Raw genomic sequence first — 6,843 nt, forward strand, 5'->3', positions numbered from 1 at the left:
CCTGAGTGTGATCAAGCAAGGATTGAAGCAATCAAGATCAAGTTTTTCATAGCATTGAAGGTATTTTCCAGAAATTTTCTTCTCTTAGATTCTCACTCAATTCTCATCAATTTTCTTGGATCTTTGGTTGTCTGAAGTCCTACCAATGTAGGCAACAAGATTGAGTTTCTTTGCGGTCAAATCAAAGCAACTCAGTTGACACACCGCAAAATTCAACTCCTCATATCTTTCTATATATGTAGAGTTAGTTAAAATTAAGGTCAGATTCTTGCTCTACGCCATTTTTCTTTCAGATCATGTCCTCCTTTTTCATTTATGTGATGGTGATGGCTGAACCAGTCCGGTGAGGCTCGCCTGAGAAGGTAACTGGAGGTTTAACGCCGGTGATGTGCTGGATAGCTTCAGAGCCATTGATCTTGTTCAAAATGTTTTAATCTCACGCATTGCTTGTAATTACCATTTGTGTTACGCGTTAACTAGTGGCTATGGTGGAAAGCGCGTTGATGGCCACTTGATCTGCCACCTTAATTAATGAGGGAGATCAAGTGGTCCACGTTTTTTTTGAATATTTGAATTTCATTATATTTGTTTTATTTTCATTAATTCATATTAATTTTAATATTGATCCAAAAAATATGAGAGTTTCACCAATTTTTTTAAATAAAATCCTCTTTCATATTTTGAATTAAAATTATTTTTTGGATCATTATTAATATTTTTCATGACTTAATTGATTTTTTGATTATTTTTAATTGTTTAAAAATACTTTTAAGTCTCTAAAAATTCTGAAATTTTTTCTCCAAGGTCCTTTGACCTTGTTTGACTTATGATAAATCTCATGGTCATTTCTTTGGTGTTTTGAGGAGGTTTTAGGAATTTGACAAACCATATCTAATTTTATGCATTATATTTAGTATTTTTAAATTGAATAAATGCCAAATAATTATGTTGAGCCATTTTGATTGTTTGTATGAGTTTGACTTGTGTTGTTGGGCCTTGGTCAAGGTTGATTTGACTTTGCTAGGTTAAGATCATTGGACTTAGGGGATTGATGGAATGTACATTTCATCTCCCAAAATGAATGAATGATCTTAATTTGGTAAAAGTCCTCCTTTGTCCAATCTGAGTTTTATCCATTTCCCCTCCCTCTTCATCTTATTCCCCTTCTTTATGCATTCATGTCATGGTCCTATGTTATCTCAATGTCCTAAGGCTAGTTGATTAAAAATAAACATAAGTATGGATGCGATTAGGCCACCTCTTTTGCATATTCTTTTTGTGTGTGGTATGTTTCATGAGCATAGTCCATTATACTATGTCTCTAACATGCATTAACACCAAAATTCTATTGCCCAGTCTTAAATAGTTGTGACTTCTTCATAAGTCCAATTAAGATTGCTTAACATAACACTAAATTTTTGACACAAAAGGTATAACATTCTAGTTAGTGAGATTGTAAGTCTCCCCTCTTTCATGGTATTGTGTGGAAACTTGGCCTTTTTTCCTTCCTTTGGAAGATGTCTATGTTCAAGGATCCTTGCTTGTGATAAGTGGGTTGAGTGTTCTCCAAAGAATGACTTAAAACAAAAAGCAAAACCAATACTAAATTCTAACTCATTAACAACTAACATTTACTTTCAATTTATTTACTTTAACGCACTTTATTTTTTAAGCCCTATTCGTTTGCCATTATTCATACCATTCTAATTCTTTATGTTAATGTCATTTTCACTTTGTCCATTTGGACCATATTATGTGATATATTTTGCTTGTGTATATTGTGTGTGTTTGTGTGGTCTTTGGCCATTGATGTACATAATAAGAACAAAAACCCTAAAAAACATCTTGTGTGGACTGTTGGTTTGATCTGAGACAATTGCCTTAGAATTTAGGCAACACTCCCTATGCAAAGGACTTGGCCAATGCCAACTTTCATGTAACCAAGTGCTTGTAATCTGAAACTTCATATGATACATCCTTGAGAGATCCATGTGAGCTCATCTACAACATGATCATTATGAAGCTGTTATTTTTAACCTGTGACTTATGGCATTATGGAATTCGTTTGCTACATGGGAAAATTTGAAGAAGATCATGGAATGGCTAAGCTTGGATGTGGCTATCTTTATTTGCTGCCTTGCTCTTCAAGTTAATATTATATGCCTTGTTTGTTGCTTGATTCTAATGTCCAAGGGAATTTGGGTTTTTATATTGCACTTTTGTCTATTGGATTGCAGCCCATTGGTCAAATCTTTTCAACTCTTAACTTTTAAATTTATGCTTAAGATTAGTCTCTTAATCTCCTCCCCATCTCTTTAACTTCAAAATTTATCCCTCCTTTTAAAAACTTCTTTGTTTATACTTGTTTTTTTCTAAACTTAGGCTATTATGCAAACTAGAAACTTTGGCCTTATGCCATTGCATTTCAAACTTATTTTCTTAAATCCAACTTGTAAATAAATTTAACTATACTTGACTTAAAATTTTCAAAATCCAAAAAGAACTAACTCATTCAAACCATTTTTTAGGCCTTTGTGCCATTCAAACTTAAATTTTTGTTAAAAATCAATGCATACACTTTGAATTTTGTATCACGAACTACGAGGTTTTGATCCCTCATTTTTATGTTGGTACGTAGGCATAAGTCCGAAGGTCTTATCAAACACAAAAATATAATTAATGAATTCTTTTCCCATCCCACCATTCTATTTGCTTGCAAACATCATTTGTACAAAATACATATGCACACAAAAAAGGGCTCCCTAGGAGTACCTAGGACACTTTGGGTGCTAACACCTTCCCTTTGTGTAACCAACCCCCTTACCTGTAATCTCTGGCATTTTATTAGTTTTTATTTGAAAACTTCTTATTTCTGGGTTTTGTTCGTGCTTTTCCCTTTTCGCTTGGAAACAATAAAAGCACGGTGGCGACTCTTGTTATTTGATGTCTTGCTTATCCATAGCTTGATGATCATGAATTTACCGCTACGAGGACTGCGTGTTAATATCGAGTTCGAATAAACGTTCGATTAAACAAAAACTAGGGTTAGGGTTTTTTGATTCAAATTTATAAAAATAAGGGCAAATAAAATAAACAATGTTGTAATAAGGGTTTTCAAGGAAAAAGGAACATGTCAGGGAAGATGTATAATTTGTCCCTGTAACAACTCTGAGTCACTATTACATCAACACATATCAATTAATTACTACCAGTTCTCAAGGATATTTTCTCCCAAGGCCTTGGTGAGAAAACCTATAATCGTTCAACCCTAATCTCTATGTCCATAGAAAATTACCAGTGAAATTAAGCCTTAATATATCGAGAATAATCTAGTTCATACAAGGTATCCCTAGTCCTAGGTGATATCTACTGCAGAGTAATTTTATGAAAACCTCATCAATGGAGATCCATCCTAATCAATATTCATACCTCAATCTCAATTGTTCAGAAAGAGAAAGTTTTACACACATCAAAAGATTACGGTAATTATGAAAAACAATATTATCATTGCAATCGCAAACTCAAAGTCATTACAGATATAAATTAGGGACACCCCAAGCATTATGGGGGTTTAGCTACTCATATTGTTCAAAATAGATTCAAGATAAAAATTAGACATTAAAAATTATTGAATACTTGGATCTTCAATTGCGTCCGCTCATGAAAACCTTTCGCTCTCCGAATTCCTTGATTTCTCAAATTCTTGATCGTGTAACAATTCTTCGTGCCGTATTCAGTCCAACCAAAAAGTCCCTCAATTCATCGTAAAAACTCTTCTAAATAGTGAAAATCCCTTAGCACTAGTTAGAAATCCCCATAATACCCTTTCCGCTTAATACTTGAGAGAAAAACACAAGAGCAGAAAGAATCAACACCTGAGCCAACACAGCCCGTGTAAGTTGGCATGGATGGTCGTGTTTCCCCACTGGTTGTTCCAATTCTTCTCTTTCAAGTTCAGGTAAGTTGACACGGTCTGTGTCAGGTGACACGGGTGCCTGTGTTGTGCCACTAGTATTCCATTCTCCTATAGCTTATAAGGCCATCATCCTGCCACGACCTGTGTCAAGTGACACGGGTGGCCGTGGTAGGCCTCATATAGTTTGGCAATTTCCTTCCCAAAACACTAGATTCCTCTACTTTCTCTCACTAAGTCTTTTGGGTCTTCTACTTGGACCTGAAGAAAATCAAAATCGACAACCAAAGCATAAAATGTAGAAAACATGAAATAAAACTCAAAAATGATAAAATGCGTAAATAATTTACGGAAACTAAAACTGACTCAAAAGGTAGCATAATACGAACAAAGAACTACATAGTCCTTGGCTTCTTGTCGAATAAGCGATGAAAATACAGTAAAAATGGTGACCGATCATAACCCTAAACTTAGCTGATTGTTTGTCCTCAAGTAATGTTCCGAATGATAGAACGCGTCACCCCCGAAATACATGAAATTTCTAACCACAATATTGTTGAGATCTTTCGCCACTAGCCCTCACTCTTTCTTTCATAGTCCCTGCTTTCCACAATTGATTTTCCTCCGCACTTACACATAGACTTATTGCTTCACCTGTCTGCTTATTTCCACTCTCACCAATTCTCTCTGGGTTAAAGTGTTTACACTCAAATTTCAGAATATGCAATATCGACTCATAAATTTGAATAGCTTCTGATTTCGTATCACCTACACACAACACACACTTTTTGAGATCTTTTTGTGCTGTAACAGGGATTAGGTTACGGTGGGGTAAACACACAAAAAAGGAAAAGCAAATGGTTTTGGGTTCAGAGTGGTGTTTCCATTCCTTTCACTGTGTTAATTTGCAACATTCACAAACAAAGTGCCTCAGTGTGTGTATACATGTAGTGATATTCCAAGAGAACTTACACAAACTCAGAGTGATAAACACATACCTAAATCATCGCTCATGATGAAAAATGTGTTTGGCCTTTATTCTATCACCATATTAGGTAAAGATTGACAAAATCCAAAGTACCTCTAGTATGGTGCAGCTTCTTACTCAGCTCGGGATGCACATGGATCGTATGTTAGTCAAGTTTGAGACAATTGCGTCCGATCCTTTTCTTCAGCAATATCAACTTTTGGGAGGATCATTCAAGAATAAGCAACAGTAAGTTGAGTGATATTTTCATCCATTACCACTAATGGTTATCACTTAACTAACAACAACACCATGAACCTGAAATACATACAACAAATGACACCCTACAGTAACAGACAAACCAATGTAAAACAGTAAACAAAAAGGGAAATAACAAAAAAAACCAAACAAAACAAAAGGATAATTAAATCTCCTCAACGCTTGAACTAAACATTGGCCTCAATGTTTTAGAACAAAATAGAGGAGGGTGACTCACAGTGCCCTACAGAGGAGGCTGGGGAGGAAAATGCAACATCAACTATCGCATCATAGTGTTCATCTCATCCAAAACAGTCCCTTGTCGAGCCTTCTCTATTCCTTTCCTCGATTGCTCAGTTATAAGGTCACCGAGCTCAGTTTGTAGCCATGCCCACTGGTCTTCATTCATGGACGATGACCCGGCACCTTGTTGGTTTGGATCTCGATGAGGGGGTACAAACTGATCATGATGTTGATTATCCTCATTCATAGTTTCACCTGCAACCATATTGTAAGCATTACGGCCATCCTCTTCGTCAGGGTCAGAACTTACATATAACTAGTTAGCACAATCAGAAATACTTACTCTGTCTGGATTTGGTAATGCAAGGATAAACCGTTTATGGATCATCACAGAGTAATAATAACGAAAAATAGAAATCATACGTTGTTGAATGAGAGCAGACGTGTCAATTTTAGTTTTACCTTCCATAGAGGTCTTGTAAAGCAAAACCGTATCATAACCAAAATGTTCAGCAATTTGGGTAAACATACCCCCAACAGAAATACCACTGGAGTCTGCCCGACCAACTCTTCTCAAATAGTCAGCTGAAAAGGCAACGACATTGATGGACTGGTTCTGGGCCATAGAATACAAGAAAAATAACTCCCTCTGAGTTGTTACACTCATACTATCACCTCATCCAAATAGAGTGTATGCTAGACCTTTTTGGGTATATCGAAAATAAGGGTTCTGGATGCCCGAGGCCTTTGCACCTTTGGAAGTGTAATCAGTCCTCCCTGTAATAGCTATCCAAAAATCGTGTGGAACAAATCCTTCAAGAACCAATCCAGGTCCGTAAAGTGGGAGTCGGATAATACTAACCAACTCCTCGACAAATAACTCATGATCAGTATTAAAAAGACGGAATTTGAGAGTACCATAGTAGTACCTCGTAGTGCCAATCCACCTTTTCTCTAGTTGGAACGCAATTGTATTTAAAAACTCAAGTGTGATGCACTCATAAGTTGGCGCCTCGAGACACATAAATTCCAACATTCCCAACACGTGAAACATCTAATAAATTTCAATTTTTAACCCCAAGTTATTGAGGGTTTGTTCACACATGTACCTTGTGGAAGTCAACTTACACTTTCCATGAACGGAGTACTGTCGCTCTTGCTTCAGATTATCGAAGACAATGTTATGAGGGCTCGGTGTATGAATACTCCTCTTCCATGGCCTTGAAGTCTCAGCCACTAGTTACTTACCCTGAACAAGCCTCTTCGGGGGCATTTTCGTACCTGCACAAAAAGTAAGAGAATTTCAAACAATGAAATTAGGAGAAACAGACATCGGGATAATGATGAGGACGAAAAATGGTAAAGGTTTTTGTAGCGGTGTATTCGTCGCTATATGATCTATTGGTTAAATCATAAGCAAGGGATACAATGAAATTTCGAGTCGCCACCGCACTTTTATTTA

The sequence above is a fragment of the Lathyrus oleraceus genome, chromosome 2, assembly GCF_024323335.1.
Source record: "Lathyrus oleraceus cultivar Zhongwan6 chromosome 2, CAAS_Psat_ZW6_1.0, whole genome shotgun sequence".
NCBI lineage: Eukaryota > Viridiplantae > Streptophyta > Magnoliopsida > Fabales > Fabaceae > Lathyrus > Lathyrus oleraceus.